Source organism: Agelaius phoeniceus (assembly GCF_051311805.1).
Source record: "Agelaius phoeniceus isolate bAgePho1 chromosome W unlocalized genomic scaffold, bAgePho1.hap1 SUPER_W_unloc_1, whole genome shotgun sequence".
Classification (NCBI taxonomy): domain Eukaryota; kingdom Metazoa; phylum Chordata; class Aves; order Passeriformes; family Icteridae; genus Agelaius; species Agelaius phoeniceus.
This window is the reverse complement of record NW_027509866.1, coordinates 659,543-674,447: the sequence shown is the minus strand read 5'-3', so window position 1 is coordinate 674,447 and position 14,905 is coordinate 659,543. Positions and strand designations below refer to the sequence as shown.

The 14,905-nt window shown below is 53.1% G+C and overlaps 1 pseudogene; it reads right to left on the bottom strand.

Moving 5' to 3' along the window:
* Nucleotides 1-3,812: 3,812 nt before the first annotated feature.
* LOC143692429 (uncharacterized) overlaps nt 3,813-14,905 on the bottom strand; it is a 58,561-nt pseudogene continuing 47,468 nt past the window's right edge.

Here is a 14,905-nt window from a genome sequence, read left to right as displayed (position 1 = left end):
TCCCTGCAGACTGCCCCGCTGGGACTCACCCACCCTTGTTCCTGCTCTGGGAAAACCTTCACCCAGGTCCCTGCCTGAGCTCCAGTTGTGGTGACTGAGTGTGCCAGGAGCAGCCAGGCCTGTGCGTGGGGGCTCTTGAGGAGCCATCCCTGCCCTACTGTCCTGGGTTTGTGGCCATGAGGCAGAGGGACAAGGCTGGATATTCAAGATTTGTCAGGGGAATCACTCCTAATGCAGACAGGCTTGGTAGCATCTGCACTCACAGTCCTATAGGACATGGATGGCAGGAGCTGGTTTAAGGAATTGTTTTCCTACCCACACATCATTCCTGGCTCTCTGAGGTCACAAATCCCCAGCATTTCTGCTGCACTCAGAGCTTGCCACTGAGAGATGGGAGAGGCAAAGGATTCCCTGTGGCTGAGGGAAGGTGAGGGGCTGCATGGGCTTGTTCCCAACTGCCCTGGCTTTGCACCTTGGGCTGCAATCAGAGCCCAATCACACTCCTGGATCACCCTGGGATAAACCAGACCCTGCCCAGAGCAGAGGGATCCCTGAATTTCTCACCCTCTCTCAAGGTCTCTGGGCAAGGTCTCAGCACCCCCTTGTGCCAAGGACACTCACGGCTCCCTGGGCAAACCCAGCAGCATTTCCTCAGCTGTGGCAGCTCTGCCCTTCCCTGTGGCACATCCAGGGAACTCCCAGAGGCTCTGGCACAGATTTGCACCCAGGAGGGCAGCTCAGAGCCTGGCAGGGCACAGCAAGGAGATCCCTGGCTGTGCCCATGATGGGATCTCAGGGAGGGGGCTCAGCTCATTCCCCTTTGCCATGGACTGCTTTGCCCACAGCCCCACGGGTGCCAGGGAAGCTTGGACACCCCATTCCCATGGACAGCCCTGCCAGGCAGGAATGCCAAGGGCAGTGCCTGACTCAGCTGCTGCAGATGCCAGAGCCTCCCTGAGAGCAGCAGATAACAGTGCCAATGTCAGGGCAGGGCAGAAGCAAGAGCAGATGTTGTGGTGCTGTGCCTGAGAGGGCAGGGCAGAGACAGCCGGGCACTCAGGACAGTGTTCCCGTGCCCAGCTGTGCCCGGCACCTCCCACACACCAACAGTGCCCTCCTGCCCCAGCCCTGCTCTCTTCAGCCCCCTCTGCTTCCCTGAGCATCTCCCTGGGCCTGGACATTCCCTCCTGAGAGGAGCCTTGTCCCTGCCAGCGCTCACAGAGCCCATCCCAGCCTGTGTGCCCTGGCTGGGGCCCTACAGAAACCTGCCTGTGTGCAGGGCCCTGGCTGGGGCAGGCTCTGTGTGCAGCTGGGCAAGGGCAGCTCAGGAGAGCCCTGCTGGGCCCTGCAAAGGTGATGCTGCTGCTGTGCAGGGCTGAGGAGTGGCTGAGGGCCCTTTGGGAGGCTCCCAGCAGAGACACTGATCAACTTAATTTACAGTTCTGCAGTCCCTGTAAAAGATCAAACATTTCTTTGATGATTCTGCTGTGTCCCTTTCAACTCAGAATGTCCTGGGATTCTTGGATTACAATTCCTGTTCTGCTTCTCTCATCCCCTTGTTTTTTATAATCAAAAGAGAAAAAAATTCCCTTGCAACAGTGTTACAACAGTAAAGTAAAAACCAGACCATTATTGGAAGCTTCCAGGTGTCCCAGTGGGGATGGGGCACACCCAGGGCCTGATTTCAACAATTTATTAAGGTTGATTAATTAGGATATTTAACAGGAACATCCAATAGGAGATTCACTTACCCCAGTTACATATCCCTGGCTCAATCCATTGGAGTAGGTGCAAGGGCGTCATTGCCTTCACTTTTTGTTATGACTCCTCACATTCTGGTCAAAAACCAAAATGTTCTTCTTGTAGGTCCTCTTCCTGATAATAAGACTATACAGGATACTATATGTATTGTATACAATATGTATTTCAGGAATGCATTTAGACAATCAGCTTATTTTTCTAAAATCAAAGAAAAAGGTTAGGGAAAATAATAAAGTTAATAAAGGATTATAGTTATAGATGTATATAATAGTAATAGAGTTCATTAAGAGTTTAATAGACTTAAAAAAAGAATATGGATTTAAAATCATGTAATAGTAATTTATAAAGCTACAAATATATGAAAACTGTATAAAATAAAAGAATCTTTTTGTCATCACCCCAATGTTCCCATTCTTCTTCAAGCAGGAAATGGAAAACACTCTCAGGAAAGCTCCTGATCTTTACAGCAATCCCAGGCTTACCTTCTTTGGGAAGTGCCCTCCGCAGCTGTGCCCAGGCTGGTCTGGAGCTGGGAGCAGCCCTGCCCCACCCAGCCCCTCTCAGCAGCAGCCCCTGCCCTGCTCAGGGCGGCTCCTTCCCCCCAGAGCTTCTGCCCAGCGCTGGGAGCAGCTGCCAGGGCTGGCTGAGAGCTGTCCCTGGCAGGCAGCAGAGTCCCTGCCCCAGCACAGCGCCCTGGGCTGCAGGACCCTGCTCTGCAGGACAGCCCTGGGCACCCCTGGCTGCAGCCCCGGCTGCTCAGCCCTGCAGCAGAGCCTGGCAACAGGAGCTGCCTTGGGCTGTGCCTGGGCTGGGGCAGCAGGGAAAGCCAGCCCTGCCCTAGGGCCACAGCCCTGCCCTGGAGCAGCCCTGAGAGTCCTCCTGAAAGGTCCTAAAAGCTGTGGAATGTGCCAAGGATGTGCAGGAGATCCCTGCAGGAACTGCAGCTTCTCTTCCCACAGCCAGGGAATGACCGTTTCAAACCTGGGCTGATTTCTGCTCTATTGAGCCCTGAGTGAGCTCTGTCCTGTGCTCCCAGCCCAGGCTGAGTTTAACCCCTCTGTGCCTCTGTGCTGTGCCCGGGCTGGCTGCAGGCAGTGCCCCAGCCCTGCTGGGCTGGCACAAGAGCTGCTCATCAAGAGAAATGTGCTTTTGAAGCTCTTCTTGGTGACCAGGAGCTGCCTCTGTGCCAGGAGCCCAGCCCAGCTCAGCAGCACAGACACAGCACAAGGACTTTAATCAGCCTCTGGGGCTTTGTGCTCAGGCCCTGGACATCAGTCCCTGAGAGGGAGCTGAAGAAACCTCTCCAGAACTCCAAGGCAGAATCCAACTCCAAACTTTCTTGGACTTTTAATGGGTCCCAGAGAGGGACACGACTGAGCAAGTGTCCCCAGGCCCCAGGCAGAGCAGAGAACTGCAGGCAGTGCTGACAGGTGGGGACAGAGAGAAGCCAAGTCTTGGTGCCCTGGGGCACAGCAGGGTCTGTGCCAGCAAGGGCTGGGAGGAGACACCTTGTGCTGAGGCCCTGGGGCCTCCTGGCACAGCCCCAGCCAGGCTGGGCACTGTCAGCCCCTTGTGCTGCCCTCAGCATCCCCCCCTAGCCCACATCCCAGTGGCCTCAAGGATCTGCTGCAAGGAGTCCCTGGGGAGCCTTGCTCAGCAATGGCCCTGGGGGCTCCTTCATGCTCCCTGCAGGGACTGCAGGTTTTGCAAAGGACTTTGGCTTTGGCTTTTGCCTTGGAGTCTCTGAGAGGTCTCTGCAATCCTGGCCTCTTGCTGTAATTAGTCCCTGGAGAGGCTTTGTCAGTAACAACACTCAGTGGGCTCATTAATACTTCGAGGTACTTCAGTTATTTGAAGGTACTTGGTGTTTCCCTTTTGATAGAGACTCTGTGAGAGGTTTGTGCAATCATGGCCCCAATTATCTGCTTTAATGAGTCCCTGGAGAGCTTTGCATTGGCACTCAGTGGGGCTCAGTAATGCTTTGAGCTTCTCAAAATTTTTAAGGTAGTTTGGAATTTCCTTTCCACATTGAGACTCTGAAAGGTTTTTGGTCAATCCTGGCCTCCAATTCTCTCCTCCAAGGAGTCCAGGAGGAGCCTGGGTGGGGGATGAACCTCAGTTTGACCCATTCAAGCTCTGAGACACTTCTGGGTTTTCCTCTGACTTTGACTCCTGGAAAGGTTTTTGCAATCTCCTCTCAGGCCCTGAGGTTCCAGGGCTCAGCTCCAAATGCACCACGGGGCTCATCAGGATGCAGCAAGTCCTGACAAACCATGGCTCCGCCTTGATTTCCCTCTGCTCTAATGCAGTTTATCAGGAATGTATCTGGAGTGAGTTTGGTTTGCTAATTTGAGATTTCTCAGCCAATGCATCTATTAGTGCAGTGGGATCAGTGTTGGCTAATTACCATTGCACTCACTGGAATATATTTACTCATTTCCTGCTGTGAGATAGGATTAGGAGAAAGGCAAAGTAGGCTCAAAATTTTAAAGGGGTATATTGAAAAGTTTATTACCAGTAAATAGAAGAAAGAATAATAAGAATCTGAACACTTCTCCTCTCCCTACAACTACAACCTTTTCTTTCTTACTGACAATGCAAGGAGACAAAACCTGAAAGTTTCAGTCAGTTTACACCATCTAGAACAGTCTTTCTTCAGTTCACTTAGGGAGAGGAGTCTCTCTTTCATGCTATGGAGACTTCTCCATAAGAAAAAAGTTCTCTTGTGGCTCTCAATTCCCATGAATAGCAGCTGCCCAGAAAATCTGCAATTGTGAAGTCCCTCCCATTTTTCACAGCTTTCCCCACAGCTGTGTTTATGGGCAATGTCAACTTATGGGTTATGAGTTTAAAGATGAGCTGTTCAAGAGCAAAGATTCTCTTCACCTATTTCTGAAATCATCTTCATCTCTGAGAACAGAGATCTTCTTCTTCTCTCCCTGATAGCACAGGATCTCATTACTCTTCTCTCTTTCTCTGTTTAAACTTCTGATGGGATCACAGCTACTTCAACATTTGCCTACTTTAGCATGGAGGTTTTTGCTGAACAAGTCATCTACCCATATTTTCAATTAGTTATAGGGAAAAAGAGAGTCTGATGTATCAATTACATCCTTCCCCATAGGTTTACAAGAGGATTTCAGCCCCCAGATCAAGGCATCTCCTCATCCCTCCCATCTGGGGCTCAACTTCCTCTTCAGCGACCTCGGTGTCTTCATGTTGCTCCTCTCTGTGCCTGCAGTTTGTCCTTTTCTCTCACTGGAGGGAGGATGGAAGCACTGAAAGAGTTCATATCTCACCCGGGGCCTGCAGATGGTTCCGTGTCCCCGGCCGGGCTCCGTGCTTGCGGCCGGAGCTGTTTTACGATGGAGGTTTCTGCAGCGGCTGCGCTGGGGCTGTGTCAGGATGGGCCGCGCTGGGGCAGGGCCAGGATCTCAGCAGCCAGGCCAGAGCACAGCAGCAGCACGGCCGGGACCGATGGCTTCTCCTGCCCCTGCCCGGGGCTTGCGGCTGAAGCGCAAGGGTGGCAGAATCTTGGCCGAGCCGGCCCGGCCCGGGGCTGCTCCTGGGGCCCGGCGGATCCTGGCTGGGCCCGGGCTGGCGGCGGGGCAGGGCTCAGCAGGGCCCAGATGTTCCCAACTGCAGCCATGGCCCGGCCCGGCCTCGGCCCCGCGGCCTCCCCTGCCCTGCCCGGCAGCCGATGGGGCCTGGCGGGGTCCCTGGGAAGGGGCCCGGCCCCACGGCAGGAGCCACCCGGCCTGGCCTGGCTGAGACGGGGCCGGGTCAGCCTTGTTACCTCTGTGCCAGCCAGAAGGGAAAGAGACCCTCCCAGGCTTTCCCATCTTTAACATGTGTCTTCACAGAGGTGTGTACAGTTTCCTTAGTGGTTTAACAGATTGTCAATTCTCAAAGCTGATTACTGATTGGTTTTTTTGTCAGACACAGATGAAACTGCTAGCAGCTTCTCTTAGAACATCACTTCCATGATGCAAAATCACCACAACAGCACAGAGCCCAGAGCTCCTTTGTCCATATGTATCGGTCATGTGTCCAAGACCTCAAAAACCCTTCTTGGGAGATCTCTGGCCCCTTTCCAAGGTTTTTTCAACTGAAAGCATTCAACTCAGAGTCTAAGAAAATCACCAGAGGACATGGCCAGCCTGACCTGTCTGTCCTTACTACTTTTGTCTGGGAGCAATCTTTGGATATATGGAATTTGGGAAGCCAAATTCTAATTTTGGCCATGGACCATGGACATGAAGGTTGGTTCTTTTCCGTAGGAAGGAAGGAACAGAGCCCCAGTGTTTGCCAGGCAGAAGAGAGTGACCACCAGAGGACAAGGCCAGCCAGAAGTGGCAGGTTTTTTTCTGAGAGAAACCCTTGCATATAGGAAAATTTTTAGAGAGAATACCAATTTTGGCAATGGACATTTAAAAAGAGGGACAGTTCTTTTCTATAGCAAGGAAAGCACAGAGCCCCAGTGTTCCAGGAGCTGATGAGAGGCATTCCTTGACATTGCAACATCAGCCAGAGCTGTCAGGTGGCCCCTGGGAGGCCAAGCCAGCCAGGCCTGTTCCATGTTCCCTCGGTTCCATGGGGCCCCACAGTGTCCCAATGGTCCTTTGCTTCCCTGAGGCCCTGAGGTGTCATAATGCCCCCTTGGTGACACCAGGCCCTGAAGGGTCCCAATGGTCTCCATGGTTCCATCAGGCCCCACAGAGCCAGAATGGTCTCTGGGTTCCATGAAGCCCCGCGGTGTCACCACGGCCCCTTGGTTCCATGGCCTCCAGGGGTGCCACAATGATCCCCATGGTTCCATGAGGTCCCCACAGTGTCCCAGTGTTCTCCATGGGAAGGAAAGAACCCAGCCCCAGTGTTGCAGGGGCAGTCACCAGAGGTCAAGGCCAGCCAGGCTTGATGGTACTGGCAGATTGTGCCTGGGAGCAACCCTTGGATATACAGAATTTTGGAGGTGGAATCCCAATTTCAGACATGGACACCTGGAGGATAAGGATGGTTGTTTTCCATTGGAAAGAAAGCACGGAACACTGATACAACAGTGACATTTGGGGATCTATGGGGAGCATTGGGGATCGTTTCTGCACCTCGTGACCCAACAGGAGCTTCTCTAATAAATGTTGCCTGAAGCTCCCACTGTGCCCATCACAGGAACCCATGTGAGTGTCTGGGACATCCCAGCTCTTTGGCAGCCTGGGGACTCCTGGGATGTCACCATGGAATGGCTGTGACTGCCTCTGACCACAGGGCTCTTTACCATCCTAGAAACCCCTCGGAGGTCTCCATGGAGCCCCTGTCTCTGCCTGTGACATTCCAGCTTTGGAACAGCCTGGAGATTCTTGGAAAGTCCCCATGGAACCCTTCTGAGGGCCTGTGACAAATCTGATCCTTAGCAGGCAACCATCACCAGCCCCCTGTTCCTATGCTCAGTCCCTTGGCAGCTCCATGGAGACCCCATGCCAGTGGTGGTTGCCATGGCCACCAGGGCTGGCACCAGCTGGGATGCTCGGTTTCCAGGGGCCGGGCTTCAGGAATGGGATTCCCCAATTTCCTGCTACTGCTAAAACCGCGCTGCCCTCGCTGCCCTCCCGCCTCCCGTGGAAAGCAAAAAAGGCAAAGATCCCAGGCTGGGATAAGAACAATTTATTGGGAACAGCAACGAGATAAAGAACAAACAGAAACAGAAACAATATTGATAACAGAAGGGATAAGTAAAACTATTTACAGAGAAAACTACAACATCAACAACTAGGTCTTCCTGGCAATGTATTTCCTCCTGTCTGGAAAGGACACCCTTCTCCTCAGGGAGAGAGAGAGAGAGAGTCCCTTTCCTGCCCCTGGCAATGAACTGAGGTGGGAGTGAATGTAATGACAGGGCCATGGCCAGACCATCATGTTCTCCAACCCCACATCATGTCATTGGCAGGGGCAGGAAAAGGGACAGATGTCTTCCCAGCATGGATCACAGGGAACATGGATCACCAGGACTCTGACCAACGTGGGGTCTCCAGTGGGGGATAAAGCTGGAGCAGTGCATGAAGCTGTTCCTGCAGTTGGGGCATGTGCAGGGCTTCTTTTACTGGTGGCTCCGTTGGTGTCTGCTCAAGTGAGAGCTGCTGGTGAAGCTCTTCCCACACTGGGGACACTCGTAGGGCCTCTCCCCAGTGTGGATGCGCCGGTGGGTGACGAGGGTGGAGTTGTGCTTGAAGCCCTTCCCGCAGTCGGGGCAGTGGAAGGGCCTCTCATCCGTGTGAATGCGCTGGTGCTGGAGGAGCTGAGAGCTGGTGTGAAACCTCTTCCCACACTCGGGGCACTGGTAGGGCCTCTCCCCTGTGTGGATCATTTGGTGGATGATCATTTGGGTCTTCCTACTAAAGGTCATCCCACATTCCCCGCAGTTGTATGGCCTTTCCCCAGTGTGGATCCTCTGGTGGCAGATCAAGAGAGACTTCTGCCTAAAGCTCTTCCCACATTCCCCACACTCATAGGGCCGTTCCCTGGTGTGGGTCTTGTGGTGGGAGATCATGTTAGAGTTCTGGCGGAAGCTCATCCCACATTCCCCACACTTGTAGGGCTTCTCCCCGGTGTGGATCCGCTGGTGCCTGATGAGGTGGGAGTTGCGCTTCAAGCCCATCCCACAGTCAGGGCAGCGGAAGGGCCTCTCATCTGTGTGAATCCGCTCATGCAGAAGGAGATCAGAGCTGGTGTAAAACCTCTTCTGACACTGGGGACACTCGTAGGGCCTCTCCCTCTCCCCAGCGTGGATGCGCTGGTGGGTGATGAGGGTGGAGTTGCGCTTGAAGCCCTTCCCACAGCTGGGGCAGCAGAAGGGCCTCTCCTCAGTGTGAATCTGCTGGTGCTGGAGGAGACTGGAGCTGGTCTGAAACCTCTTCTGACACTGGGGACACTCGTAGGGCCTCTCCCCAGTGTGGATGCGTTGGTGGATGATGAGGGCAGAGCTGCAGCTGAAGCCTTTCCCACACTCCCCACACTCGTAGGGCCATTCCCCAGTGTGGATCATCTGGTGGCTGATCAGGGTGCTGCTCTGCCTGAAGCTCTTCCCACACTCCAAGCACTTGTGGGCCTTCTCCCCATCATGAAGCTGCCCATGGACCACCAGCTCTGAGCTCTGGCTGAAGCTCTGTCCACCTTCCTGGCTCAGGGTGGGTCTTTCCTCCTCAGAGCACCCTGGGCTGGGTTTGGAGCCCCTCCTCCTGTGGGATCTCTGGGGATTTTCCTCCCCATTGGATTCCTGTGCCCTGGAGTCACTCAAAATGGCCTCTTCCATGAGTTTCTGCTGTGGGGATTTCTCCTCCCTGGTCTCCATCCTCAGATCCTTCCCGGGGGGAGGAAGGACAAGGAGAGGATGGGATTTGCCTCCATGCCACAGGGAAGGGGAAGGAGATCCCCACAGTGCATCCCCAGCAGGACGGGGTTAGCAGCAGGGTTGTCCTGCAGCCGGGGGCTGTGCTGGGCTGGGAGATGGAGCAGGAGAGAGGGGGAAAGGGGCACTGACTGCCTCCTCACCTGCCTGCGTGTCCCGGGCCTCCTTCCTCTTCCTTGCAGCCTCCTCCTCCATCTGGCAAAGGTTTGGGGATGTGAAATCCTGTTTTGGGAGGAAAGCAAGGGATGAGCGCATTGAATTTTGTACTGGTTTGAAGACAAACCTGGGGGAGAGTCTAAACCAGAATTACAATTTAATAAGAAAAGAAGATCAAGGCAATGATACAGAAACACTGCCTTAAACTGACAGAGTCAGGATATAACCTGACACCCTGTTGCTGGTCAGGGTGGTGGCAGCAGTCCCATTAAATGGTGGCTGCAGTCCTGTTGGAGTGATGAGCGTGATTCTGTCCAAGCAGTGATCCTGTAGAAGGGTCTGGTCTCCCTCTGAAGGTCCAGTGGTGGTTCTGGAGCTCTTGTCCTCTGGGAATCCAGTAGGCAAGCTGCTCCTGGTGTTGAGAGCCTCAGGTTATATGCAGGTAGGAATGCTTGGATCCTCCCCCTGGGCGGAGCATCCCACAATGGGAGGATGGAATTTGATCAGTCCTGCAGTGACACTCAATGGCCCATTCCCAGAAGATATCTCCCCTGGAGGGCGTTATCAGGGCTGAGTCATGGAAGAGATCAAGAACACTGCCCCACCTGTTTAGAGCAGTTGATGAAGATGGGCATTGAAAACATGCATTTGGTTCCATCTTACATTGCAGCCTGAAACAGTGGGGGAATCCCTGCTCAGGGGGTGAACACCACCCCCCTTACCCAAACTGGCTCAGGTGTAAAACCCCCACCCCGGGAAGGCCACACACACAGGGGACAATGTCACACTTGCCGTGCTCCAGGGCAAATGGCATCTCTCTAATATTTCCTTAACCAGATTGCAAAATTATTTTGGCACAGTGAGTTCAGGGCACTGTTCTTTGACCCCAGTTGCCTTTGACAACAGCATGGTTCCCTCCTCTGAGGAGGTCGTGGGTCTCTCTGGAGGAACTCTTGGAAACTGTCGCAGCTTCGTCTGAGTGACCTATGGGAGAACTGATGAGGAAAATGGCTGTTGTGGGACTGGAGTGTAAAGAAAATATTTTGTTGTCCCTCCTTGAAAAGTTTGTTAAAATCACTGGAGGAAATGGAGCAAATGATAGCATCAAGACTGAGAAGGTTCTTTCACCACATGGTGAGGAACATAAGGCTGCTAAAAGTGCTACAAGAAGCCCAGCTCAAGTAGCTAAATTCCCAAATAATTACTGAATTCCCAGGCTTGGGTTTTTTCCAAATGTGAGAATCATTATTCTCTTCATCCCTGTCACCTTTGTGACAGCTACACAGAGCTTTCCCTTCCTTTTAATAATATCTGTATTGGGCCGAATTTGCACTTTTCTTTAATTGTAACCTGCCAGCAGCTGAGCTGGAGCTGTGCAGGAACCAAGGAAACTTGGAATTGCCACAGAATTGCTTCTATTGTCAGCCGGTGCTGCGGCGGCCGTGGGGCAGAGGGGTGGGAAAGGGGGGTCTGGGGTGGCAGTGGAGGAAATGCCAGGCCCGGGGGCTGAGCACAGGGCTGAGCACGCAGAGATGGTTTTGTTCTTGCTGAGCTCTCATTGAGCCAGGGCCTGTCCTGCCCCTCATTCGGCCACGCTGGGGAGCGGCTGAGGCTGTGGGGGAGCTTGGGAGGGGACACAGCCAGGACAGGAGATCCCAGCTGACCCCAGGGATAGCCCAGAGCATAGGACATCATGATCAGTGCATGAAGTGTGGGGAACAAGGAGGAAGGGGGCACATTTGCAGTGAGGGTTTTGTCTCCCCAGGTAACGCTTAGGCAGGATTGGGCCCTGTTTCGCCAGTGGGCAGAGCCCGCACCAAAGACACAGACACCAACTTAACTTAAGGAACAGTGTAATTTAGATAATGCAAATTTGCAAAAAATTACAAAAATATTAGGTAGGCAAAGCAAATAATCATTAGTCAATAATTCCAAAAGAGAAGATGTTGAAATGAGTATCACACAACTGTCCATTTCTGGCTGCAGGCTCTGGAGATTCTATCTCTGCCTTCAATCAGGGTTGCATTCCCTAAAGAATCCTGGTACCAAATCCTGCTTTCCAAGGCTGGAACAGTGTCTCAGGTTTAGCTGGGTGTGTATTCAATTACCCTCTGTTAAAGCTGGGGCAATTATCATCTGTTAATTGAGCAGTTTACTTTATCTCTTCCACATGAATCCTCCCTCCAGGGAGATATCTTCTGTTAATGGGCCATTGAGTGTCACTGATAAAAATTCCATCATCCCATTGTGAGAAGATCTGCCCAGAGGGAGGAGCCAAGCATTCCTACCGGGATATAATCTGAGAATGTGAACAACAGAGTCAGCCTTCTCCCACAAGATTCCCAGAAGAGCAGCTTTCAGCTCCACTGGATCCCAGAAGAAGACCAGGCCGATCGACGCCACAACTGGACCTTCAGAGAAAAACTCCACCCTTCTACAGGATCACTGCTCCAACAGAACCAAACATGTCCCTACAGGAGCACTGCAGCCACCATTTAACAGGAGTGCTACCAACACTCTGACCCACAGGGTGTCAGGTCGTATTCTTACTCTGTAAGTAGTTTTTAGTACTACTGCATTTGTATTTTTAATTTTCCTTCTGAAGAACTGTTATTCCTATTCCCAAAGACTTTGCTTGACAGCCTCTTGTTTTGAAAATTATAATTCCAAGTGAAGGGATTAATATTTTCCATTTCAAGGGAGTCTCCTGCCTTCCGTAGCAGACCCCTTTCTTTTCAAACTCACACAATGCCCTGGGACAGCCAGGCAGGTGAGGAGGAAGTCAGTGCCCCTTTCCCTCTCTCTCCTGCTCCATCTCCCAGCCCAGCAGAGCCCTTGGCTGCAGGACAACCCTGCTTCCAACCCCGTCCTGCCGGGGATGCACTGGGGGGATCTCCTTCCCCTTCCCTCTGGCACGGAGGCAAATCCCATCCTCTCCTTGTCCTTCCTCCCCCAGGGAAGGAGTTGAGGATAGAGACCAGGGAGGACAAATCCCCACAGCAGAACATCATGGAAGAGGCCATTTTGAGTGGCTCCACGGTGCAGAATTCCAACGTGGAGGAAAAGCCCCAGAGATTACACAGGAGGAGGGGCTGCAAACCCAGCCCAGTGTGTTCTGAGGAGGAAAGACCCATCCGGAGCCAGGAAGGTGGACAGAGCTTCATCCAGAGCTCAGAGCTGGTGGTCCATGAGCAGCTTCATGATGGGGAGAAGGCCCACAAGTGCTTGGAGTGTGGGAAGAGCTTCAGGCAGAGCAGCACCCTGATCAGCCACCAGATGATCCACACTGGGGAATGGCCCTACGAGTGTGGGGAGTGTGGGAAGGGCTTCAGCTGCAGCTCTGCCCTCATCATCCACCAACGCATCCACACTGGGGAGAGGCCCTACGAGTGTCCCCAGTGTCAGAAGAGGTTTCAGACCAGCTCTGATCTCGCCAGGCACCGGCAGATTCACACAGAGGAGAGGCCCTTCCGCTGCCCTGATTACAGGAAGGGCTTCAAGCGCAACTCCCACCTCATCATCCACCAGCGCATCCACGCTGGGGAGAGACCCTACAAGTGTCCCACCTGTGGGAAGAGGTTTCAGACCAGCTCAAATCTCCGCCTGCATGAGCGCATTTACACGGAGCAGAGGCCCTTCCGCTGCCCTGACTGTGGGAGGGGCTTCAAGCACAACTCCACCCTCATCAGGCACCAGCGCATCCACACTGGGGAGAGGCCCTATGAGTGTCCCCAGTGTGGGAAGAGCTTCACCCAGAGCTCTGGCCTGACCAAACACCAACAGAGACACCAGTAAGGGAAGTCCTGCAAATGCCCCAAGTGCAGGAGGAGCTTCGTGCACTGCTCCAGCTTCATCCCCCATTGGAGGATCTATATTGGGAAAAGCCCTGGAGATTCATTTTCCCTGTGATCCATGCTGGGAAGACACCTGTCCCTTTTCCTGGCCCTGCCAATTACATGATTTGGGATGGAAGAACGTGAGGGTCTGGCAATGGCCCTGTCATTACATTCACTCCCACCTCAGGTCATTGCCAGGGGCAGGAAAGGGACTCTCTCTCTCTCTCCCTGAGGAGAAGGGTGTCCTTTCCAGGGAGGGGAAATACGAAACTGGGGAGAGCCATTAGTTGATGTTGTAGTTTTCCCTGTAAACAGTTTTATTGTTCCCTTCTGTTATCAATATTGTTTCTGTTCCCTTTTTTCCTTATCTCGTTGCTGTTCCCAATAAATTGTTCTTCTCACAGCCCGGGATCTTTGCCTTTTGTGCTTTCCATGGGAGGCGGGAGGGCAGCGAGGGCAGCGCGGTTTTAGCGGGAGCAGGAAATTGGGGAATCCCATTCCTGAAGCCCAGCCCCTGGAAACCGAGCATCCCAGCTGGTGCCAGCCCTGGTGGCCATGGCAGCAGCCTTGGGAGCGGGTCCCTGGCTGGGGCTGTGGGAACCTCTTCCCTCTGGTGCCCAGGGACAGGAGTGGAGGGAGCGGCTGCAGCTGAGTCGGGGCAGGCTCAGGTTGGATGTCAGGAAAAGGTTTTTCCCTGTAGCCTGCTCTGCGGCCACGGGAGCTGAACTAATGCCGGCCAGCTGCTCCCGGTGTGTGGCTGGAGGAGAGCACAAGATCTGCCACTCCTGGGTTCTCCTCGAAAACCCTCGGGTAGTGGCGCTGTCTGCGGCCTGGGGGGCACAGGCGAGAGCGTGGCTACCAAGTCCCGAGATAAAGGAAGGAGAGAGTGCACACCCGTGTGGATGCCAGGGTGCTTTATTTCCCAGGCGGGACCAGTGATGGGTGTCAGAGGAGGACGGCTTAGGGAGGCACTGATAATGGGAATGAGCGTGACAGGAGGAGACTCAAGGTGACCAATAAACGGAGATCAGGGGAGGAGTGTGGGATACAGCTGGACTAATAAGGATTACATAAGGGAGGGAAGAGCCTCTGGTGGCAAATCATACATTGAGGAAGGGATGATTGACACGGAAGGTTCTCGAAATAAAGAGGGGTGGTTGCAATGATAGACAGGAGAAGTGGGCAGCACCAGGAGGGAGGAAATAAACTTATAAGGGCATAAAGGGAAGGATCAAGGGATCAGTCACCTTGAGGGACAAAGCCATTGGCGGGAAAACAAGGGGTAACCAGCTTAGGGAGAAACCATTATGAGGGAAGTACATGGGGGGAACCGAGGGCCAAACCATATTTCTAACTTATAGAAGGGATAAACAACTTCACAACTGAACTCATATAAACATTTTAAAACACACGACAGCCACAGAGCAGTTAGATCAGTTTCTGGGGCCCAATATGTATACATGGGAGGAAATGCAATCATTAATGATTATGTTGTTCACACCAGAATAAAGACACATGATCCGAGCGGCTGGGATACAAATATGGGAAAGGGAGCATGTGCAAGGACCTCCTAGGGATCTGAAAATGCCCATAGTGCGCCCCACCAGGGACCACAGCAGCACTGGGGGGAGGCAAGACATGGAGGAATATAGAACATTGATTATAAGAGGATCAAAGAAGCAGCTCCACTTAACCAAAATGCCCATGAGGCTTTCAATGAGCAGCAAAAGAGCAAAGAAACCCCCACAGA